Consider the following 26,373-nt stretch of genomic DNA (forward strand, 5'->3'; position numbering starts at 1 on the left):
CTTTGGGGTACCTTCCAATTTTATGATTCTATTATTATTATTATTATTATTATTAGGGCAGGGGATTGGAGTAGATGGCCTTTAGGGTTCCTTACAGCTTTATTATTCTATTACTGTTATTATAGAGCAAAGGGTTGGTCTGGATGGCCTTTGGGGGTACCTTTCAACTTTATGATTCTATTATTATATTATTATTATTATTATTATTATTATTATTATTAGGACGGGGGGTTGGATAGGATGGCCTTTGAGGTCCCTCCTAGCTTTATGATTTTATTACTACTATTATTATTAGAGCAGAGGGTTGGACTGGATGACCTTTGGGGCCCCTTCCGACTTTATGACTCTTCTATTATTATTATTATTATTATTATTATTATTATTAGGGCGGGGTTGAACTGGATGGCCAATTCCTCCCTGATTCAATCATTTCATCAACCAAGACGGGGATCCTTTCCTTTCCAATTGGAAACCCCACTTCGTTGTTGTTGTTATTTTAACCGGACAGACCTTTGACTTTGCTTTCTCTGCCCTTTGGAGAACTACAATTGCCAGCTCAATGTATCCCACCTTCCCATCCCTTTGCAATGGAGAAAACCCCACTTCATTATTGTTGTTGTTGTTGTTATTATTATTATTATTTTAAATAGACAGACCTTCCTCCTTGCTTTCCCTGCCCTTTGAAGAACTACAACTCCCAGCCCAATGCATCCCACCTTCCCCCTGATTCCCATCCCATTGCAATGGAGGAATCCCTGGTTATTTCCAAGGGGAAGCAAGGACCCCTAGCCTTTGCAGGGCATCCCTTTGCATTGGGAAGCAGCTTTGCTTTTCCTCCTTCTCCCTCCCTCCTTCGGCTTAGCAAAAAAAGAGAGGGGGAGTTCCACTCTCCCGCTCCCATTTTGCATTTTCAAGCGCGGACCCCCCCCCCCCCCCGTTCCCCTCTCCTTTATTTGCTAAGCCGAAGGAGGGAGGGAGGGATAAAGGGAGAGAAGTGGGCAGCGCCTGTCTCTTTGGGATGGAGCAGTGAGGGATGCCAAGGCAAAGGCAGGAGTAGCTGGACTCAGAGGAGGAGGAGACCTCGTTGGCAAGAAGGGAGCCTTGCCCCCCTCTCCCCAAAAGCCCAGCCTTTCCAACAGCCCTCCCCCTCTACACCAGGTAGGACCCCATCCCCTCTACATTGGAAGATGCCCAAAGATAAGAGCGAAGAGGGGCGTGTGAGGGCAAGGCAAGGGAGGAGGAGGGAGGGTCTTCCTCATTGGGAAGGAAAGGATTGATTATTGACTCCTAACACTGTTGATGCTTAGAGGGAACAAGTGGGTTTCTGACTCTCTTTTGGGGTGATAGGGATGGCTGTATCTCCTTTGGGGGGATATGGATGGATCCTCAATATATGACCATTGGGAGCAATTGAGAGAGTATTTTTTTCTCTCTTTTGGGAGAGGGGATATGAATGGATCAATTGATCCCCAATAGATGTTCAGGGGGAGCAACTGGCAGAGTATTTTTCCCTCTTTTGTGGGGATATGAATGGATCAATTGATCCCCAATAGATTCTCAAAGGGAGCAATTAGGAGGGCATCTTTCTCTCTTTTGGGGTGGGGGTACAGATGGATCCCCAATATAAAACTATTGGTATTGGTGAAGCGTAGAGGAAGCAAGTAGGAGTGCCTTTCTCTTTTGGGGTGCTCCTTTCGCTTTTTGGGAGAAGATTGATGGGCTGATTGACCCCCAATATAGAGCTATTGGTATTGGTGAAGCTTAGAAGGAGCAAGTCTCTTTTGGGGTGCTGCTTTCACTTTTTGGGGGGAGATTGATAGACCGATTGATCCTCAATATCGAGCTATTGGTATTGGTGATACTTAGAGGGGAAAATGAGGGAAAATATCTTTCTCTTTTTGGATGATATTGATTGATTGATTGATTGATCAATTGATTGATCAATCAATTGATCAATGGATTGATGGATTGAGCCCCAATACAGATGTTCAAGGGGAGCAGGTGGGAGGTTACCTTTTTCTTAAGAGAGGGTTATTGATTGGTTATTCAATTGATCCCCAATACAGAGGTACTGGCATTGGTAATGTTTATGGGGAACAGGTGAGAGAGTGTATCTTTCTTTAGGGAAATTGACTGATCCCCAATACAGAAGTATTGGTATTGATTATGCTCAAGGGGAGTAGGAGTAGGAAGGCTGTCTCTCCATTTGGAAGGCCATGGATTAATTATTTATTGATTACCAATACAGAGACATTGGCATTGGTAATGTTTATGGGGAGCAGGTGAGAGAGTGTATCTCTCTTCAAGCAAATTGATTGGTCCCTAATACAGAAGTATTGGTGTTGATGATGCTCAATGGGAGTAGGAGGGATGGTGTCTAACCATTTGGGAGGATGTGGATTAATTATTGATTGAACCCCAATATAGAGAGATTGGTAATGCATAGTGGTAATATATCTTTTTTAATTCTGGGGAGAGGTATGGGTGGATTGATCAATCCCCAATACAAAGGCATGGGTGTTAGTGATGCCCAATGGGGATGCCAGGGCAACTCTCATCCTTATGGAACTTGCCCATTTTGTCTATTGCCAAAGGGTCCTGTTTGCACCTTTGGGGAAGTAGGGTTACAAAGATTTAGAAAGTGGGGAACTCTGGTTGTAAACCCTGCGAAAATGTTTGATATGAAATCCACCATATAGATCTTGTTTGCTGTGGCATACTGTACTTTTGTGTCAGAATATTAATAATAATAATAATAATAATAATAATAATAATAATAGCAGGAGTACTCAGCATGTATGTGTCAGTAGGTAAAATTACACAGATAAAACAAAGGACCATAAAATACCTATCTTAAAAACACTGAGCAGTGATAAAAATGCCAATACTTGTAAAATGCAAATTAATTTAAAATTCATCGTTTGAAATAGACTAGATAGAACCACCAGAAACCCTAACTGCATATTCCGAGTGAAAAAGCAAATTAGTCCAAATTTAACATTTAAGGGGGAATGCATAATAGTTTTGATTGCACATCTTGGGGAGAAATGCCAACGAGTCCTAATTGCATATTTTGGGGGGAAATGCAAAAGAGTCCAGATTGTACATTTGGGGAAATGCAAAATCCGAGTAGTTCACATTGCAAATTGGGGTGGGGGTGTGCAAAATAGATCTAATTGTACATCCTGGGGGAAAATGCAAAATTTATTTATTTATTTATTTGGGGTTCTTTTACCCCGCCCTTCTCACCCCGAAGGGGACTCAGGGCGGCTTACAAAAGCAAAGGCACAATTTGATGCCTGCATCATAAAACAATCATACACAAAATTACATCAATTCACAGTTAACAACAATTCATGCATTATAACCATAAAATCAATAAAATCAATAAAAACCAAATACAAACCCAATTTCTCCTCTTACATGGTCAGAGTTCATTAACACATAGATCTAGTTTTACGTTCCGCTTCATCAATCCTGCTGGTCTTACTCGCCTGATTATCTGATTTAATTGCCAGAGTGCCCAAAGGCCTGGTCCCATAACCAAGTCTTCACCCTCCTCCTGAAGGCGAGGAGGGATGATGATGCCCTGATTTCCCCGGGGAGTGAGTTCCACAGGTGGGGGGCTACCACTGAGAAAGCCCTGCTCCTCGTCCCCACCAGCCTCACTTGTGACAGTGGTGGGGTCGCGAGCAGGGCCTCCCCAGATGATCTCAGACTCCAGGGTGGGACGTAGAGGGAGATACGTTCGGACAGATACACTGGACCGGAACCGTATAGGGTTTTGTAGGTCAAAACCAGCACCTTGAATTGTGCTCGGAACTGAATCGGCAGCTAGTGGAGCTGGCACAGCAGGGGGGGTGGTATGCTCCCTGTATGTCGCTCCGGTGAGCAATCTGGCTGCCGCTCGCTGGACTAGTTGAAGTTTCCGAACAGTCTTCAAGGGCAACCCCACGTAGAGAGCGTTGCAGTAGTCTATTCGGGATGTAACAAGAGCATGGACCACCATGGCCAGATCAGACTTCCCGAGGTACAGGCGCACAGCGAGCTCCAGAGCTGTCAGGGATCTCGCTTTTCGGCGGGTTTAACAGACCCCTGACAACTCGGAAGAGCTCGGCTGGACGATTCTTCGCAGATGCAATATTTGCAGCAAAAGATGTTTTTTGTGCTGCCGCTATTGCCACATCGTAGGACCTTAAAAAGGCATTCAGATGTGTTTGGGCTGATTTAGTCGGACTCCTGCGCCACACGCGCTCTAGCCACCTCTTCTTTCGCTTCATTGCTGCCAGCTCCTCAGTAAACCAAGAGGCTGGGTTAGCTCGGTTACTCGAGAGGGGGCATTCCGGAGCGATTGTGTCGATTGCCCTAGTCATCTCGGTGTTCCAATGAGAGACCAAGGCATCGACAGGGTCGCCAGTCAAGGAGGTGGGAAACTCCCCAAGAGCTGTCAGGAAACCATTTGGATCCATAAGCCTCCTGGGGTGGACCATTCTAATGGGTCCACCACCCCTGCGGAGGTTAGGAGGTACAGTAAGTCTAAACCTAATCAGGTAGTGATCGGTCCATGACAATGGAGCGATGGTCAGCTCCTCTGCCCCGACACTGTCACCCCATCCCTGAGTGAAGACCAAATCCAGTGTGTGTCCGGCAGTATGGGTGGGACCAGATACTAATTGGGACAGGCCCATGGTTGTCATGGCGGCCATAAAGTCCTGAGCCGCTCCTGAAAGAGAGGTCTCGGCATGAACATTGAAATCTCCCAAGACCAAAAACCGCTGGGAGCTCAACGCCATGTCTGAGACCACTCCTGCTAGCTCAGATAGGGAGACTGTCGTGCAGCGGGATGGTCGGTACGCTAACAGAATCCCTATCCTGTCCCGGTCACCTAACCTGAAGCCGGCACACTCAAATGATGATGATTGTGGGATGGGGCACCTGATCAGGGGAATACAAACCTTATAGACCACTGCCACTCCTCCTCCCCGCCCTCCAGGTCTTGGCTGGTGCTGCACAGAATAACCTGGTGGGCACAGTTGGAAGAGATTCACCCCTCCCCCCTCGTCCAACCAGGTCTCTGTTATACATGCCAGGTCGGCTTGTTCCTCCTGAATTAGATCTCGAATAATGGAGGTTTTTCCATTTACCGACTTGGCATTTAACAGCACCACCCTTAGCCCAGAGGGACCACCATCCTGACATCTCAGCTGTATCTTGTCGGGAGGATTTTTTGAAGTTGCCAATACATTCCTATTATATTCAGGCCGAATTGTTTGTATGGTTGTAGAATGAGTAATCTTTGGGATTGCCAATGTTCTATTGTAAATTTTGGGCCGAATTTGTTTTTGTCTCAAGTCCTTAATACGTTTTGAGTTTGCCAGATCATTGTTATAAATTTTGGGTCAAATTTGGTAATTTGTTCTCCCTTTCCCGTATCTCCCCCTACCTGTCACCACCCCTATAGCAGCCCCTCCACCCGTAGGACCACCCGCCCCGGAGGGAATTCCTCCATACTCCTCACTTGCAAAATCAGTTGTTGATGCATAATAACAGACATTGTTGTAATTGTATATCTCTTGACCCTGCAGGTCATTCCCCTCATTACTTTCTACTCCTTCCAGTTTGCTGGAAATCGTAAAGTGCATTTGTGCGTCACTGGCAAGGATGGATATCAGCAATAACAAAAGTGACAAAAATGATGACATCTATAGATTGCTGGGAGTACACAGTGTAAATCACGGGTTAACCAGAGGCTCAGTCTGTCTAAAGTGCTATAGTGCCAACACCTCAGCAGCAAACTTAGTGGTTTGGGACCAGTTAATGACTTCTGACAAAACCAGGTGACCTAAAGTGCAGGATTAAAGTGCTAAATGGTTTCTATACATCTAGAATTAAGGTGCTTAGTTTAAAGTGGTTTAGTGCTATGATAGATCTAAAGTGCAAAATTAGCGCCTTCTGGACTAAGTCCAATATCAACATTCAATCAGGACAGTAAGTTCAAACCAAGGGGCCCAGCTCCCTGGACCCGTGAAGAACAAGCCGGCATCCGTTGGCCGAGTCCCTGGTTCTTCCTGACCGTCCTCTGAAGAAGATGACCCAGTTCACGGGAAGATGGCAGCCCGGCTGGTGAAGACAATAATTGTTTAACACTAATTACTAGCACAAATTCTAGGCTGCGTTGAATGATGTTGCCTTGCTCAGCTTGGCCTGACCATAGAGGGCAGTATAGTTCTCTGGAGATAACAGCAAAATGCTGAGTCATGGATGGACAGACTTCCACACAACAACCAAAATAAAATAAATAAAATAATAAATCAAGATGGCAGAGGAACTCAGCAGCAGAACTCATAGGAAGGGGTCCTCCTCCTCCCTTACGCGGTGGTATTTCCTTCAATGGAGGTGGCTCCTCTCCCTCTTCCCGATCGAGTCAGCAGCAGCGGTGATGAGGTGATGATGAGGCGATGATGGCCCTCTCAGGGCCATCATCAAAAGCATCCAAATTGCAAAATGGTGTCACTTGCAAGTCAGGGTGGACTGGGCTCCCTTAGCTCACCACTTGGCAGAGAGAGAGCTTTGCTTCCAGCTGCAGGAAAGTCTTGCTCGGCTGATGGGGAAATCCTTTTGCAAACCAAGGGGAGAGAAGTGGAGCCCCTGCCCCAGAGCCACCCTTGGGACTAAGGAAAGGAGATGGGGGGAGGGCACAAGAAGGAGGGAGGCTGGGTTCTTTTCTCAACCTCACCTTGGTTCTTTGGTAACTTTTCATTTGCAATGGCATCTGATGGAGAAAAGAAGGGGCCTGAGATGGGGAAAGCTGGGGTTTTCTGTCCTTTTAAAAGATGCCAAGACCCCCTCTCTGATGAGGAGAAGGGCGAATGAAGTCAGCAGCCACCCCTTTGCAGTGGGTTTTGCAGGTGCAACACATGGAAGAAAACAAATAATAATAATAATAATAATAATAATAATAATAATAATAATCCACTTTCCTTTCTAAATTGAGACTTCAAAGATATAAAGAAGAAGAAGAAGAAGAAGAAGAAGAAGAAGAAGAAGAAGAAGAAGAAGAAGAAGAAGTGGAAGAAAATGATAGCAGCAAAGAGGAAGATCTCAAGATGGGTGGAAGGTCTCCATCCATAAGTCATTTCTTGCTGATGGAAGAGCCATTTCATTATGAATATCCAAGGAAGCCTTCTTCCTGGGCCTGTCCTTTGAAAGAGGAGGACTACAACTCCCTTCCCATCTGCTCAATGCATTGGCTTCCATTTCCATCATCCCTCTGATTTTCATTCCAGTTCCCATCACCTCCATTGAGTTGTGGGGCAGAGAAGCAGATGAGGAACATGGAAATAGAGGGAACTGGACCCATAGAACAATGGGGCAAAGACAATCCTAGGGCCCTTCCACACAGCCATATAACCCAGAATAAAGGCAGAAAATCCCACAATATCTGCTTAGAACTGGGTTATCTAAATCCACACTGCCATATATTCCAGCTCAAAGTAGAAAATGTGGGATTTTATTCAGCTGTGTGGAAGGGCCCGTAGAGGAACTGAAAAGTGGTGACTGCCCATGGCCTTAGCTTGCAGAGAATCATAGAATCATAGAATCAAAGAGTTGGAAGAGACCTCATGGGCCATCCAGTCCAACCCCCTGCCAAGAAGCAGGAATATTGCATTCAAATCACCCCTGACAAATGGCCATCCAGCCTCTGCTTAAAAGCTTCCAAAGAAGGAGCCTCCACCACACTCCGGGGCAGAGAGTTCCACTGCTGAACGGCTCTCACAGTCAGGAAGTTCTTCCTAATGTTCAGATGGAATCTCCTCTCTTGTAGTTTGAAGCCATTGTTCCGGGTCCTAGTCTCCAAGGAAGCAGAAAACAAGCTTGCTCCCTCCCCCCTGTGGCTTCCTCTCACATATTTATACATGGCTATCATATCTCCTCTCAGCCTACTCTTCTTCAGGCTAAACATGCCCAGTTCCCTAAGCCGCTCCTCATAGGGCTTGTTCCCCAGACCCTTGATCATTTTAGTCGCCCTCCTCTGGACACATTCCAGCTTGTCAATATCTCTCTTGAATTGTGGTGCCCAGAATTGGACACAATATTCCAGATGTGGTCTAACCAAAGCAGAATAGAGGGGTAGCATTACTTCCTTAGATCTAGACACTATGCTCCTATTGATGCAGGCCAAAATCCCATTGGCTTTTTTTTTGCTGCCACATCACATTGTTGGCTCATGTTTAACTTGTTGTCCACGAGGACTCCAAGATCTTTTTCACACGTACTGCTCTCGAGCCAGGCGTCACCCATTCTGTATCTTTGCATTTCATTTTTTTCTGCCAATGTGGAGTATCTTGCATTTGTCACTGTTGAACTTCATTTTGTTAGTTTTGGCCCATCTCTCTAATCTGTCAAGATCATTTTGAATTCTGCTCCTGTTCTCTGGGCTATTGGCTATCCCTCCCGATTTGGTGTCATCTGCAAACTTGATGATCATGCCTTCTAGCCCTTCATCTAAGTCATTAATAAAGATGTTGAACAGGACCGGGCCCAGGACGGAACCCTGTGGCACTCCACTTGTCACTTCTTTCCAAGATGAAGAGGAAGCATTAGTGAGCACTCTCTGTGTTCGTCCACTTAACCAATTACAGATCCACCTCACCGTAGTTTTGCCTAGCCCACATTGGACTAGTTTCCTTGCCAGAAGGTCATGGGGGACCTTGTCGAAGGCCTTACTGAAATCCAGGTACGCTACATCCACGGCATTCCCCGCATCTACCCAGCTTGTAGCTCTATCGAAGAAAGAGATCAGATTAGTCTGGCATGACTTGTTTTTGATAAATCCATGTTGAAGGAGGGCAGGAGAGGAGAAAGTCTAGTATCAATACAGGTTTCCTCCTCTCTTTCCCTGCTTTCGAGCCCAGGGATGAAATATCTGATCCCAGAAATATTCTCTTTTGGCCTTGGGTAAAGAGATCCATTCACTCCAGATATCTCTCTATGGCAGCTCTCCAAGGTGCTGAAGCTCAGTAAGGCTTGGATTCAGCACCTAGGAGAGCTCCTGGAAAGCCCGCATTAAAACATGGAGTGGATTCTTTCCTCAATTACATGGGAGCCACCCACCCGGGGATTGGGACCAGTCAACTCAACCAACTATTTCCTTTTGATGTTCTTTTCCTTCTTCCATCCCTTCTTTGAAGCGATAGAGAAAACAAAGCCCGAATCTCTCCTTTAGCCACCTTTTCTGAATCTCAGTGCTTCTCCTTCTAAAAAAAACCAAAAAACACCCAAATACAATAAACTAGGGGATTCCCAGATTTGGAAAGCAATGGGCCTCTGGTGAGATCTTCATCTTTGGGGGTTTTAAAAGCAGCTTTGGGCCTTGCCAGAAAAAGATCCAGTCTTTTATTGGTCTTAAGTGTATCTTAATAAGTCCTGTGCTTCAGTTTATTTTAATGTTTGTCAGCTTTAGAATTTAATTTACATATTGCCTGATTTTTTTTAAGTGTTAACTGCTTGGAGTTGCCTTTGGGAGAGAAGAAGTAGGATGTGAATACTATGACTATTAGAATAATAATAATAATAATAATAATAATAATAATAATGTAATAATAATAAAAATGAATACTATGACTATTAGAATAATAATAATAATAATAATAATAATAATAATAATGAATACTATGACTATTAGAATAATAATAATTATGGCTTTCATGGCCAGAATCACTGGGTTGTTTGTTAGTTTTCTGAGGTGTATGGTCATGTTCCAGAAGCATTTTGCCTACAACTATGGCAGGCATCCTCAGAGCACACAACCTCTGAGGATGCCTGCCATAGATGCAGGTGATACGTCAGGAGAGCATGCTTTTGGAACATGGCCATACACCCCCAAAAACTCACAACAACCCAATAACAATAACAACAATAATAATTCAAGAAAAATAAAGAAATGCAGATAGCCCTCAAAATATGATCTCTGCCCCAATGCGCTTGAAATCTCCTCTGCTTGCTTTGCTCTTCCAAATGTTTGCAAGGCACCTAATGTTCACTGAATGCATTTGCTCCCAGAAGCAGCAGCTGAGGCTTTGAGCTCAAATGGCTTTTTGGAAAAAGACAGATAACATGTTATCCATCTCACCCTATTATTACTGTGCCATGCCTTTCCTCCATTGTGGAACTGAAGGGCAAGGGATGCTTGGCCAAAGCAAGAAGGATTCCCGATTTAGGCACCAAGGAGACCTGGATTTCTGTATCTCCAGCGGATATTATTTATGGCAGTATCTAGGTATGCAGAAACAGCATTTCAGTCTAGAAAAATAGAAGGGGAAATCTACCATCTCTGTATTCAGCTCCAGCTGTGAAAATGGCAGAGCAGGAGGGTTTGGAAAGGGCTCAGAAACAGCTTGATATGAATCCATACCTGGGATGCTATAGACATTTGTGGACACTAAGTGCAAAGTTTCATCCCTTTTGAAAAAGGAATCCCGAATGGTTTCATGGCTGGAACAAAGTCTAGTATCAATACAAGTTTCCTCCTCTCTCTCCCTGCTTTCCAGCCCAGGAATAAAATATCTGAATCTAGAAATATTTTCCCTTGACCTTGGGGCAAGGGATGCACTCCAGGTGTCTTGCTATGGCAGCTCTCCAAGGTGCTGAAGCTTATTAAGAATAAGATCCAGGGACACAAAGAACAATGTTCCTTGTAATGAACAAATAATAGTTGCAAGACTTTTCTAGACTATAGAAAACAATGGAGAAAGATTTATTGATTCATTTGCAGAGAGATTGGGAGCAAAGGGAAACCAACTCTCCTTTCCTTATATATGTATCACTCGAGTCTCATGAGGCATCGAATCTAATGTGCACCTCAATTTTCAAAACCCTGAACCAAAAAAAAGTATTTGCTGGTGAATGTAATGCATAGCAGCAAAAAGGGCACACTTTGTAATTTGGCCAAAAAAGGAGCACTTTACAGTCACTTTCTGCTTAAAAGTTCTTCTTTAAAAACAAAAGTGTTAAGACACCAAATCTTCCAGTGATGGAAAAGGAAACCTTGGGGTGCATCTCTGCTGTAGAATGAATCCACTTTAATCGCCTTGGTTCGAAGCTATGGAATTATGGTGGCTATAGTTTTAAAAGGTCTTGAGCCTTCTCTGCCAAAGGAAGCTGATGTCTCACCAAACTATAAATCTCAAGGACATTGAATTAGAGATGATGTCCCTCAAAGAGGAGCTCCTGAAGCAGGTTCCCTTTCTGCTCTGGCTCAGCACTAAGATCACACAAATCTAATGCGCACCCTAATTTTGGCAATGTCATGCAGCCCAAAAGTCCATTATTATTATTATTATTATTATTATTATTATTATTATTATTATCTCGCTTCTTTTCCACAAAGGAGACTCAAAGCACCTAACACAAAAATCATACTATTATTTGAAACAAAACAAGATTAGTACACAGCAAACAAGACCACTATGCTGGCTTTTGTATTGGATCACATGTCGGACACTTCCCAAGTGTCTAGAACTGTGTGATGTATTGGCAAATGATGCATGCAGGTCCGAGTTGCAGCTGAACAATGGTAATTTTGTCAGTGCCTATTGTATTTAAGTGCAGGCCAAGGTCTTTAGGCACTGCACCCAGTGTGTCAGTCACCACTGGGACCACCTTGACTGGCTTGTGCCAGAGTGTTTGCATTATTATTATTATTATTATTATTATTATTATTATAAACATAACAAGATTAGTACACAGCAAATGCGATCACTATGCTGGCTGTTGTATTGGACCACACATCGGACACTTCCCAAGTGTCTAGGACTGTATGACGTATTGGCAAATAATGTGTGCAGATCTGAGTAGGATGGCCTTTTGCAGCTGACAGATGGAAATTTTGTCAGCGCCAATTGTATTTAAGTGCTGGCCAAGGTCTTTAGGCACTGCACCCAGTGTCCCCATCTCCACTGGGACCAAATTTATGGGCTTGTGCTGGAGAGTTTGCAGTTCAATCTTTAAATTCTCATATCGTATCAGCTTTTCCAGTTGCTTCTTGTCAATTCTGCTGTCACCTGGGATTGCAACATCAACAATCCATACTTTGTTTTTAACACAATTGTGAGGTCAGGAGTATTGTGCTCCAAAACTGTCAGTCTGAATTCAGAAGTCCCAGAGTAGTTTGATGTGTTCATTTTCTGTAACTTTTTCAGGCTTGTGATCCCACCAGTTCTTTGTCACAGGCAGATGGTTTTTGTGGGACTTATGATGATGATGGTGATAATTTGTATCCTGCTTATTCTCTCCCAAAGGAAACTCAAAGTGGCAAACACTAAAAAATCATACATTACTCTTATTGTTATGATTATTTGTATCCTGCTCCTTCTCTCCCAAAGAAAACTCAAAGTGGCTGACGCTAAAAACAATACAATACGTAAATTAAAATCCAAAGCATGCAAATGTTGGAATAGAATTAAACACAGAACATATTAAAATGCATAGTTAAAACCAATACAATCATTTAAAAACTGTTAAAACTACATAAAATACATCATATATATAAATATATGTAAATTATTTATGTATTTATTTACAGTATTTTTATACCACCTTTCTCACCCCGGGGGGACTCAAATCTATATATCAGTAGAGGTTTGTAAGCTGTGGAACTCCCTCCCTTAAAAAGACTGTTTAGTTCAAGCTGGTTTTTAATGAGTAACATCTGGTGAATAGAAGAAACAGAAAATGGAAGGATGCCATCGGACTGTGCACAATACTGATAGGTACAAATGGGCTTGCAGAACTACTGGCCACTGGAAAGGACTGCTGAAAAGGAGCAAAAGTGTGGTGGAGGACGAGGAAGAAATAGAGAGTAACAGGTTGTTGTGAATTTTTCAGGCTGTATGGCCATGTTCCAGAAGCATTATCTGCTGACGTTTCACTTGCATCTATGGTGGGCAACTAGGAAAATGGGAGTTATATATCTGTGGAATGTTCAGGATTCCCCCAGGCAGTAAGAAGCCAGATCTTGAAACTTCTAGGCCATTAAATGCTAATCAAGGTGGCCAATTGCAGTATTTATACCTACCTCCAACAGACAAGAGTTCTTTCTCCCACCCTGGACATTCCACAGATATATTAAGCCAATTTTTCTAGTTTCCAACAGACCTCACAACCTCTGAGGATGCCTGCTATAGATGCAGGAGAAATGTCAGGAGAGAATGCTTCTGGAACATGGCCATACAGCCCAAAAAACCTACAACAACCCAGTGATTCCGACCATGAAAGCCTTCAACAACACAATAATAATAATAATAATAATAATAATAATAATAATAATAATTTTATTATCTGTCTTTTCCTGGGCCTCAAGGCGAGATACAACCATTGACATTGAAATTGCATGGACATTGCAGGTGACCACAAACCAGTGACTTCTAAGGGACCGAAGAGAAGAGAAACTCTGCCTTCACCAGCCTTTGCAGCCTGACTTCTGAGTCAATGCACAGAATACAGTGGGACTCTAGTAGGATTGGGCCTAGTTTTGGGATATGAGGAGGTACCTCCTTGCCTTTTTTGGAGGAGGACTTCCCAAAGGCATCAGGCTCCCCTTTCCTACATGAGACGCAAGAGACTGGTCCAGATGGTGCATTGCTCTGACCCAGAACGACACTGTTTTAAGGAAGGTCAGCGCCTGACCTTCCTCAAAACATTTTGACTCCATGAGAGGAGGAGGTGGCACATGATCCACACAATCTGGGCCTCCATTCCCATGATCCACTCCTTCTGGAAATTCGGCCTGAATGCAAAGTGTGGCGGAGGGACCCAAAGACGAGAGTGTATTTGAGAGAGAGAGAGAGAGGCACACACTCCATTTCCTGGCCTTCCTATAATCTTGTGGGCAGATTAATTCTGAGAAAGCCATAGCTGCGTGCACTTATACGGGCACCCCATTTCCATCCATTTCAAATGCATTTTTAAAAGGGGAGACTTGCATTCCAAAGCTACGCCCAAACCTACCAGAATTTCACTGCATTCAGTGCATTTACTCAGAGGGAAAGTTGCAAAGCCAGAATTGCTCTTCTCTTGATCTCTTTCAGGGTTGGAACAGGATTGGTGCTCTTTTGGAAGAACCCGTGCATTTATTTTATACATATCCTCTATTGGAAATTCCATAATCTATTGGAAATCCCAGTCCACCATAACCTTATTGAAAAGGTAAAAAATGATGTCACATCAGTTTGAACATAAAGACCACCTTTTGAAAAACACTAGTCAAAAAAGGGTGACCTTATTAGAAGTCAACCCTAAGACAAGTGATATTCATAAAGCATTAATGTAATGACACACGGGTAACTCAGTTGTTAAACTGAAGAACCATGACTTTAAACTGCCAAGAATAAAGACAGGCCGCTACAAAAATATATTTGGTTAGCAGAGGATGGTTGCTTCTTTGAAGTAGAATTTGCCATTGTATTTGCTGTTGCCCAAATATATACATTCCCTTAAAAAAAACTCTTAGTTAAAACATGCACTCAAGAGTCAAATCAAAGTAGTTTTCTTTGAAAAATAATATATCGAGTTTACTAAAAAAAATTGTTATATATTTACACCATACAGGCACATAGTCTTTAAATGTCTTTAGGCATATAGTTGTACTCACTCAAGTCCATAAGCACACATCCACCTCATATGACAGACATATCCACCTCCAAAAAGATAGTAAGCAGACTAAATACATAATGGAGTATTGTTGTCTGAAGCCTCTCCCACAACAAAGAGGTATAGTCAAACTGGCAAACCAAATTGTACATACAATATAGGTTAACAATTAAACACATTTACAAACCGTGAGTGGAGGCTTGGAAGGTTGCTATTTCCAACATCCTCCAACAAATCAAGAACCATTGGAGGCCCTTTTTCTAAGGAAAAACCACCCAGCATCACAAACTCCGTGGATTGTTTTCATGGCTGAGTTTCTTTATCCAACACGCTGCATCCTCTCCAAGGTCACAGGCTCAATGTTTATCCCCACCCCAACCCCACCCCCCATTCGAAAGCCTTCCTTCTGCTGGGCAGTGCTGCCAGTCAACATAAGGTCTGGGTCCCTTCCATACAATTGTATAAAATCCAAATTGAACTGGATTATATGGCAGTGTGGACTCAAGATAATATAGTTCAAAGCAGGTATTGTGGATTATCTGCCTTTATATTCTGGGCAATATGGCTGTGTGGAAGGACCCTTAGTCTTTCTGTTAGTATTTTGTTGTTATTTGTTGTCTAGTCACATTTGAAAGTCCTTGCGCAAGAAACCTTCCAGAGCCTCGTGCTCCATTCACACTATAGTATTATAGTGCTCCAATTCCAATTTAACTGCCAAGGTTTCGTCCAGTGCATCCCTGGATTTTGTCTAGAGAGAAACCAGACTAGTTCTGTGGATTGTGCTTCTAAATGCCTAGGTTTCCATAATATGAGTTCACTATACCAGTGTTTCTCAACCTAGGGGTCAGGACACCTGGGGGGTCATGAGGGGAGTGTCAGAGGGATTATCAAAGATAATCAGAATACACATATTTCTGATGGTCTTAGGAAACAAGTTTATTATTTGGATCCACAGTGCTCTCTGGATGTAGGTGAACTACAACTCCAAAACTCAAGGTCAATGCCCACCAAACCCTTCTAGTATTTTCTGTTGGTCATGGGAGTTCTGTGTGACAAGATTGGTTCAATCCCATTGTTGGTGGAGTTCAGAATGCTTTTTGATTGTAGGTTAACTATAAATCCCAGCAATTATAGCTCCCAAATGTCAAGGTCTATTTTGCCCAAACCCCACCAGTTTGTACATTTGGGCATATTGGATATTTGTGCCAAGTTTGGTCCGGATCCATCATTGTTTAAGTCTACAGTGCTTTCTGGATGTAGATGAACTACAACTCCCAAACTCAAGGTCAATGCCCATCAAACCCTTCCAGTATTTTCTATTGGTCATGGGAGTTCTGTGTACCAAGTTTGGTTCAATTCCATTGTTGATGAAGTTCAGAATGTTCTTTGATTGTAGGTGAACTATAAATCCCAGCAACAACAACACCCAAATAACAAAATTAACCATGACTCAGTGCAATGGAATCACGGGAATTGTAGGTTGCAGAGGCAGCAGCACTCTGTGGCAGAGAAAGTTGAAGGTCTTGTAAAACTTCAATTCTCAGAATTCATTATTATTATTATTATTATTATTATTATTATTTGTTCTCCCCTTTTCTCTCCACAAGGGAGGCTCCATAGCACCGAGCCATTTCAGTTACAGTAGTATCAAACTGCATTTACCTGACAGTGTAGATGTACTCTATGAAAGCTAAAGTGAAACAATCATTCTGTAATTCTGCAGTGCAAATGGTCCTCAATTCTTGCAAACCCTGGACATCCCTGTCTTGTGTCTACCGGCTTGTAATGTCATCTTCCTCTGTTTCTACTTCTCTCCTCTTTATAATCTTTCCCAATAGGTCTTATGGCCTCATTATATGTCTAAAGTGCAAGGGCCTCGATTTCATGATTTGGGCTCCTAGGGATAACCTAGACTCAGGTTGCTCTCAGTTGCATTTATGTCTCCTTTTGACCCTCCATGCTCTCTGACACGCTCCCCTCCTTCACATTTCAAATGAAATGTCTTGTGTCTACCGGCTTGTAATGTCATCTTCCTCTGTTCCTACTTCTCTCCTCTTTATAATCTTTCCCAATAGGTCTTATGGCCTCATTATATGTCTAAAGTGCAAGGGCCTCGATTTCATTATTTGGGCTCCTAGGGATAACCTAGACTCAGGTTGCTCTCAGGTGCATTTATGTCTCCTTTTGACCCTCCATGCTCTCTGACACACTCCCCTCCTTCACATGCCAGCTTTCATCATTTTCTGGTGCTTACAGCCCTGCATCGAAACTGGAAATGCAATTGCATGTATTATTTCTGACTTGGATGTTTAATAATGTATGTTTGCAGTCGAGCCTCTTATTCTATCTTAAAGAGTGAGATTCTACATCAAAGAGGTCCAGCTTATTGGACCTAAGTTACATTATACCTCTTCGCTGTGGAATCTCACTTTGAGTCTCTTTTCAGAGAGATAAAGCAGGAGAGAAATACTACTACTACTACTACTAATAATAATAATAATAATAATAACAATAACAATAACAATAGAAAAGAGTGTACCTCCCAATAATATTATTGTCATTATTACTGCTGTTTTTATTATTATATGTATTTATATTCCTCTTCATCTCTCCCAAAGGAGACAGAAAGCACCTAATGCTAAATATCTCCTCCTCCTCCTCCTCCTCCTCCTCCTCCTCCTCCTCCTCCTCCTCCTCCTCCTCCTTCTCCTCCTCCTCCTTCTTCCCAAAGGAGACTCAAAGCACCTAACACTAAAAATAATACATTATTATTATTATTATTATTATTATTATTATTATTGGGTTATCATTAGTTTTCCATGCTGTATGGCCATGTTCCAAAAGCATTCTCTCCTGACGTTTTGCCCACATCTATGGTAGGCATCCTCAAAGGTTGTGAGGTCTGTTGGAAACTAGGCAAGTGGAGGGTTTATATATCTGTGGAATGATGTCCAGGGTGGGAGAAAGAACTCTTGTCTATTGTAGGCAAGTGTGAATGTTGCCATTGATCACCTTGATTAATATTAAATAGCCTTACAGCCTTGCAATTATTCAATTCCAGACAGGAAACAACCAGGGCTAGCTAAGACTCCCCAACAAAAGATTCCCCCTGGCAGGAAGCAACCATGATTTGAAGCTGCAAGGCTATTCAAGGATATTCAATTGAGACAACTGTGAATGTTGCAGTTGGTCAGCTTGATTAGCATTGAATAGCCTTGCAACTTCAAAATCTGGCTGCTTCCTGTCTGGGTGAATCCTTTGTTGGGAGGTGTTAACTGGCCCTGATAGTTTCCTGTCTGGAATTGAATAGCTGCAAGGCTGCAAGACCTCACTACATCTGAGGATGCCTGCCAAAGATGTCAGAGAAACATCAGGAGAGAACACTTCTGGAACATGGCCATACAGTCCGGAAAACTCACAGCACCTCAGTGATTCTGGCCATGAAAGCCTTTGACAACACAATATATCAATCTTATAGAGCAGAAAACTCCAGGAATCTCCCCAAATTGTACTACACTACCAAATAACAATACAAAGCCATGCTAGTGAGAAACAAGATGGAAAAAATAAATAGAAAATGGAATGCCCTGGTTGATGCTTTCCTAAATAACATCTCCAAGCAATTCTGGGCCCTGGTCACAGGAATGCTGGGATCTGGGAAAACATCTCCCAAATGCCATATACCAGCACAGGTGTGGGAAACATACTTCACTTTACAATATGGATCAAATGAAGAAACAGTCAGAAGGGAGGGGAAAGAAAATGCAGTCTTCTCCATTGGTACCATAGACACACCACAATGGCCCCTAGTGACCAGTGGGGAGATAAAAACTGATCTCATCACTTAAAAATGGTAAGGCCCCAGGGCCAGATCAAATACCCCTTGAATTTCTAAAAAAAACATCTCGTGGTGGACGGCCTTCCTAACCCCCCTCTTCACACACATCAACCGCACAGCCTTAATTCCTGCCTCATGGGCAAAATCTACTTTAATCCCGATATTTTAAAAAGGGGATAAAAATGATCCAGTGAACTACCACCCTATCAGTTTACTCTCGGTGGTGGGCAAACTTTATGCTCGCCATTTATATAGCAAGCTTCTAGACTGGTTAGACTCAGAAAAAGTAATAGGTGAGGAACAGGCAGGCTTTAGAAAAGGGAGGTCTACCATAGACCATTGTATCATGTTAAGCCACCTAACAGAAAAATACCAAGCCCCTCCCTACAAAGGACTATTTACCACGTTTATAGATCTAAAAGCTGCCTTCGACTCTATTCCAAGAAATTTACTATGGCAAAAACTACAGAAGACTACAATTGACAAAAGATTGCTCTGGCTAATTAAGAGCTTATATTCAAACACTTCAACACAAGTAAGATGTGGAGTACAAGGCAACCTCTCAAAACCAATAGCAGTAAATAGGGGGGTGCACCAGGGGTGCATCCTGGCCCCTATTGTGTTTAACCTATATCTGAACGACCTAGTCACCCATGTTTCACTACCAAATGGACATCCCCCCAAAATCTCATCCACCAATATACCGCTATTGTTATATGCAGATGATGCTGCCCTCATATCTTACACCAAGGTAGGACTCAAGTGAGTACATTCTACCAATACTGTGAGAAAAACCAGCTAAAGATAAACTATAGTAAAACCAAAATCATGGTCTTCTCAAAGAAGCGAGCCAGGCATAACTGGTACATAGGAAAGAACTTAATTGAACAAGTTTCCAGTTTTAAATATCTAGGGGTTACCTTTCAAGCCTCAGGTTCCTGGGGATGCCACCAAAAAATGGCAGTTCAAAATGCCCTATCCAGTAGTAAAGCAATAATTCACTTTTTTTTACACCAAAGGTGGCCAGTATATACCAGCAGCAACAAAGGTCTTCCAAGCAAAGGTAACAGCCCAATTATTATAGGCAATTCCGGTATGGATCACAGGCTTCACATCTAAAGTAGAACAAGTTCAATCAGGGTTTCTTAGAAAACTGTTTGCTGTCCCCAGTTCATAGAATCATAGAATCATAGAATCAAAGAGTTGGAAGAGACCTCATGGGCCATCCAGTCCAACCCCCTGCCAAGAAGCAGGAATATTGCATTCAAATCACCCCTGACAAATGGCCATCCAGCCTCTGCTTAAAAACCTCCAAAGAAGGAGCCTCCACCACACTCCGGGGCAGAGAGTTCCACTGCTGAACGGCTCTCACAGTCAGGAAGTTCTTCCTAATGTTCAGATGGAATCTCCTCTCTTGTAGTTTGAAGCCATTGCTCCACGTCCTAGTCTCCAAGGTAGCAGAAAACAAGCTTGCTCCCTCCTCCCTGTGGCTTCCTCTCACATATTTATACATGGCTATCATATCTCCTCTCAGCCTTCTCTTCTTCAGGCTAAACATGCCCAGTTCCCTAAGCCGCTCCTCATAGGGCTTGTTCTCCAGACCCTTGATCATTTTAGTCTCCCTCCTCTGGACACATTCCAGCTTGTCAATATCTCTCTTGAATTGTGGTGCCCAGAATTGGACACAATATTCCAGATGTGGTCTAACCAAAGCAGAATAGAGGGGTAGCATTACTTCCTTAGATCTAGACACTATGCTCCTATTGATGCAGGCCAAAATCCCATTGGCTTTTTTTGCCGCCACATCACATTGTTGGCTCATGTTTAACTTGTTGTCCACGAGGACTCCAAGATCTTTTTCACACGTACTGCTCTCGAGCCAGGCGTCCCCCATTCTGTATCTTTGCATTTCATTTTTTCTGCCAAAGTGGAGTATCTTGCATTTGTCACTGTTGAACTTCATTTTGTTAGTTTTGGCCCATCTCTCTAATCTGTCAAGATCGTTTTGAATTCTGCTCCTGTCCTCTGGACTATTGGCTATCCCTCCCAATTTGGTGTCATCTGCAAACTTGATGATCATGCCTTCTAGCCCTTCATCTAAGTCATTAATAAAGATGTTGAACAGGACCGGGCCCAGGACGGAACCCTGCGGCACTCCACTTGTCACTTCTTTCCAAGATGAAGAGGAAGCATTAGTGAGCACTCTCTGTGTTCGTCCACTTAACCAATTACAGATCCACCTCACCGTAGTTTTGCCTAGCCCACATTGGACTAGTTTCCTTGCCAGAAGGTCATGGGGGACCTTGTCGAAGGCCTTACTGAAATCCAGGTACGCTACATCCACGGCATTCCCCGCATCTACCCAGCTTGTAGCTCTATCGAAGAAAGAGATCAGATTAGTCTGGCATGTCTTGTTTTTGATAAATCCATGTTGACTATTAGCAATGACAGCATTTGTTTCTAAGTGTTTGCAGACCGCTTCCTTAACAATCTTTTCCAGAATCTTGCCCGGTATCGACGTGAGGCTGACCGGACAGTTGTGTTCCATCTACTGTTTTAAGACTGGAATCAGGAACAGCCTCACTCGAATCACTGGCTTGGAGAAGGGCCCTAGGATACTGGATGAAGAGGGTGCACAAAGGGCCTGAAGCGGGATATACATATCTGATTCAAAAAGACCTCTTTAAATCCCACCAAATCAAAGAGCTAAATCAGAAACTCAGGCAGAAGGGCCTCTCAGAGAATATATTGAGCCGTTTTGAGCATAAAAAGTTAATGCAGATCTTAGCAGAATGAATCAGTGACATAGACAAACAGGACTCAATGACTCTGGCGTGCTCCACATGCTCTCCATTGAGTTTAGGCCTAACATTTAATTCTTTGGGAGGTGTCAAATACTTAGAAAATTTAAACATCCCAAAATTTCGCCTTGCTTTCAGCTGGGCCAGATTCTATGCCCTCAAATCAGCCATACTAGAGGGTAGATACAAAGGGACTGATTACGAACACAGAGTTTGCCCATGCAGGGAGGGTAAAATTGAAACTGTAATACATGTACTTTTTATTTGCACAATTTACAAGGATGATAGATTAAGGTTAATATCCCCTCTACTCACCAAGAGGCCGGGAAGATCCCTAAGCTGGTACTGCACTTATTTACTATCTGATCTTGATAAAAGGGTAACGGAACAGGTGGCCAAATTTCTGTTTGCAGCAGCAAAAAGCCGCAAGTGCTTCATGAATAACCTGTAAAGGCTGAGTGTAACAAAGAGTACTTGGGAGACTTATTATTAATTTGCAATCAGTTCCTGTTTTAGATTATATAGACAGTCATTCATCCGATAGCGAATGGTGATACTTGTTTTTATCAATTATAAGCCAAATGTGATGTTATTAATTGTTAATTGTTGTATTTCATCATTCTACTTTCACTTGACTTAGCCAATGGTTTGTTGACCGAAATAAAGGCTACTGACTGACTGAAATTAGAAAAGCAGGAAATAGAGGACATGAGTCAAAAGACAAATAGACCAAAACAGAGAAAGAGAAGTAAAGAAGATAGATTAAAAAAAAAAACACCCCGAAGTCCCAAAGTTCCCAAGTTCGTGCCTGTGGTGTGACTTCCCAAGGTCTTCCAAGAACATTAAAGTTTCGATCGGTGCAATTCTTCATTGTTCCTGCCGACATATCTTCCCATTATTCCTTACTTCAAATGCAAGACAAATCTATCAGTACTAGTATTTCCCGTGTTCTGATGAAATCTTTGAAGCCTGACCAATTTGTTCTTTTATATGTTAGATTTATTCTTTGAGATAGGCAGTCCATTTGGATTATATCAAAAACTTTTACAATCCATTCTTCTTGATTTGGGGTTTCTTTTTGTTTCCATCTCTTGGCAAGTAGCAATCTGGCCACTGTGCTCAGCAAGAAAAGCATTTTCTCTTGATTTTCATTCATTTTGTTTTCATTAGATATGCCCAGTAGGTATGTCTCAGGTGTCTGTAGGAAATTGATTTTTAATATTTTCTGGGTTGCTTGGTGTATCTCTTTCCAATATTTTCTTATTCGTTTGCAAGTCCACCATTGATGGTAAAAGGTCCCTGTCTCCTTTCCACATTTCCAGCATCTGTTTGAGATATTTTTATTGAATTTGGCCAATTTTTCTGGAATTATTGGAATTATGGAATTATTGGAATTCTGGAATTATTTAATTTGGCCAATTTATACTAGTTCTCCCAGAGGTTGCTGGCTATTGTATATTTGATTTTCATATTCCAAATTTCTTCCCATTGATTTGTTAGGATGTTATGGCCTATATCTCTTGCCCATTTCACTTGGCAGTTTTTTACTTGCTCTTCTTCAGTCAACCATAGTAATAATTGTTGATACAGAATTTTGATTTTTTTTTTCATGATTATTTCCCAAGGACCTTGGTCTTGGCTGAAACCCAGCTTTTCATCTTCCTTAAATCCCTGATGGATTTGGTAGTATTTCAGCCATGTAATTTTCTCATTTAATTTTTTAACTTCCTTTAAGGGTTTTAATATTAATCTACCATCCCCCCTTTTTTTCTAATATTTGTTGATAAGTTAACCAATTTCCTTCGCCTAATTCCCGTTTATGTTTCGCCTCTACTGGGGAGATCTACAGTGGAGTACTACTAAAAATTCTGGGTTTATATTTTTCCCATGTTTTAATTAATGAGGCTCTTATATAATAGTCGCTGAAACCTTTCTTAACTTTCCTCTTGTTGTACCACATATAGCTGTGCCAGCCAGCTCTAAGATCATGTCGTTCTAAAGTTAGCATGAGTTATTTTCTAATGTGGCCCATTCTTTCATCGCAACTAGGTTACAGGCTTCATAGTATGCCTTAAAATTTGGTAGCCCCAAACCGCCTCATTTTCTTTTGTCTGTCAATATTTTTAAACTTATTCTTGGTTTTCTGTTTTTCCAAATAAATTTTGTTACATCTGAGTTCCATTTTTGAATAGGAAATCATTTCTGATCACTGGTAGGGTTTGGAATAGAAATAGGAGTTGAGGAAGAATCGTCATTTTAACTATCGCTATGCGGCCAAGGAGTGATATATTTTGATATTTCCAGCTTTCCATGTCTTTTTGTATTTTTTTCCACAGCGGCTCATAATTGTTTTTTATTAATGCTGCATTACTTTTGGATATGGTAACCCCTAAATATTTTATTTTGTTTACAATTTTAATCCCCGAGGTTTTTTGTAGTAAATCTTTTGGTTTTTTGTCCATATTTTTAACTAGCAATTTTGTTTTTTGCTTATTTAGTTTGAAGCCCACCAGGTTCCCAAAGCTTTCAATCTTTTTTATCCAATCCTTGATGTTATTTACTGGATCTTCGATGATGCAAACGACATCATTGGCGTATACTCTCAATTTGTATTGTTGTCTTATAATTTTTATTCCTTTTAAGTTTTTATCCTCATTTATATTCCCTATCAGTGTTTCCATCACTAAGATAAAAAGCAGAGGGAAGAGAGGGCATCCCTGATGTGTACCCTGGGTAATATGAATTGGATTTCTCATTTCTTGGCCATTAATTATTAGGGTGGCTTCTTGATTTGTATATAATGCTTCAACTGCATTTTTAAAATGATATCCTATGTCTATCTCTTTTATTAACAACTTCAGATTATTCCAATTAATTTTATCAAAAGCCTTTTCAGCATCAATAAAGAGCAATGCGAGCTGTTTTTCATTATGCTTCTCATAGTATTCAATTGCGTCTGTTAATGTTCTTGCATTATCCTTGATTTGTCTGTTGGGGAGAAATCCTGCTTGTTCTTTAGATATCCAATCTTTCAGGAATGTTTTTAATCTTTCAACCATAATTATTGAGAAGATTTTGTAATCGTTGTTTAATAATGAGATAGGGTGATAATTTTTTATTTCAATTGGATCTGTTCCTTCTTTGTATATTAATGTTATATTGGCTTGCTCCCATGATTTAGAAATTATTTTATTTTCTAGAATGTTATTTAAGATATCTTGTAATAAGGGACTTATTTCATTTCTAAATGTTTTATAGAATATGGCAATATAGCCATCTGGCCCTGGGGCTTTATTATTATTTAGCTTTTTGACGGCTTCATCAATTTCATGCATAGAGATTGAACCGTTCAGGATTTCTCTCTGGGTATCTGTTAACAGGTAGATTCAAATCACATAGATATTTTGTTATCTTTTCTTTTGCTGCATCTGTCTTTTTATATAATTCTTTGTAGAACTTGATGAATTGGCTTGAAATGCTGTTTCCTTCCATATATATTTTCCCTTGAACTTGGATTTTAGTAATTAAATGCTTTTGTTTTCGTTCTTTTATTTTATTTGCTAGCCATTTGCTGACTTTATTTGCATTTTGAAAGTAGTTTACCTTCATAAATTTCATTTGTCTTTCTAAGCTTTCGATTTGTAATAATTGTAATTGTTTTTTAAGTGATTCTAGAATGAGAATTAGTTTTTTGTCTTTAGGTTTTTTTTAGTAATTCTCATTCTTATTTAACTTTTCTAAAATCTCTTTGGTTTCCTTATTTTTGTTTCTTCTATTAATGGCATCTTGTTGGATTAAACAGCCCCTCATGACCACTTTCATGGCCTCCCATTGTGTGACTTTGGATGTCTCCTCTCCCTTATTTAGATTTAGATATTCTAATAACTTCTTGTTTCTTTCAATATCTTTTTCTTTTTTAAATAGATGATCCCTCAATCTCCATCTAAAGGATGTTTCTTTTCCTCTAAAGCACCATGATCTCAGAAAGTTCTTGCAGCTATGTTTATCTTTTTTGTTCTTAAAGTCAGTGTTTTTGTCGTCCATGCCATGTCTATACGAGACCATGAGTTATGTCTCCCGGAATAATATGTATAATCTTTGGTTGTATCTTTGTGATGTCTCCACATGTCCTGTAGATTTAGATTTTCTAATTGTAGTAAGAATTTTTTGGGTAATAAACATGCTCGATTTATACTATTAGGGTTTTTTTGTATTACTATAGGATTTGCATCTACCACCCCATTAACAATTAAATAGTTTATTTATTTGAATTAACTTAAAATATTTCTTGGCTACTATATGCTAAAATATTGTTAAACCATTAATTAATTAATTAATATTATTAATTCATCCCAATTTTGATTGTCTATTTCCCTTTTTAAATCTCTCATGAATTTTAGTTTTGAACCATTTGGACAATAAATATTACAAAGTAAAAAAATTGATTCTTTATTTTGATTAAAACGCCAATATATCTTCTTTCTGGATCTTTAAAAATTTGTTTTGGGGTTAGCCAATCTTTTGCGTATAACACCACTCCTCCTTTTTTCTCAAGACATGATGCATAGAACTCTTTCTCCAGTCTCTCTTGTATTAAATGTTTCATGTGTTTACTTGCAATGTGCGTCTCCTGGAGTGCAATGAGTTCGGGATTCTTTTGTTTCAGAAAGTTGAAGATTTTCTTCCTTTTACTGGGGGAGTTTAGACCATTGATGTTATTAGAGTATATTTTAATATCTCTACTCATGAGCGTTTTCTGCCATCTCCCATTGTAGGACTTCTTGAGGTAGCACCAGTTGATAATTTTCTGGCAAGAACTCTCTCAATCTCTTAAGTTCTCTTTCCTCTTTTCCGTTCCGTGATTTGCTGTGCTTTCCTTCCATTTCTTCAATTTCTCATCCTCATCCGAATCTTTTTCTCCCTCTTGTTCTGTTTTCGGATCTTTGAATTTCCTCCCTTTTGTGTTGTTGTAGAAGGCTCTTCCATTTTAGCTTTTATATGGTCCGTGTAGAAAGTTCTCACCATTTCTCCCTAATTTAACCAGTACCTTTGTCGTTTAGCATGACCGTAATGCCTTCTGTTTTT

General features: G+C 41.2%; 1 protein-coding gene across 2 annotated transcripts in view; it reads left to right on the top strand.

The window, feature by feature from the left end:
• Positions 1-978: 978 nt before the first annotated feature.
• Positions 979-26,373, top strand: part of LOC137095166 (neuron-specific calcium-binding protein hippocalcin) — a 75,151-nt gene continuing 49,756 nt past the window's right edge. For both annotated transcript variants that reach the window (XM_067461511.1, XM_067461512.1), the window contains exon 1: positions 979-1,158. The gene's annotated coding sequence lies outside the window, so the exon portion shown is untranslated. The remainder of the gene's footprint in view (positions 1,159-26,373) is intronic.

This window comes from Anolis sagrei, chromosome Y (genome assembly GCF_037176765.1).
Source record: "Anolis sagrei isolate rAnoSag1 chromosome Y, rAnoSag1.mat, whole genome shotgun sequence".
NCBI lineage: Eukaryota > Metazoa > Chordata > Lepidosauria > Squamata > Dactyloidae > Anolis > Anolis sagrei.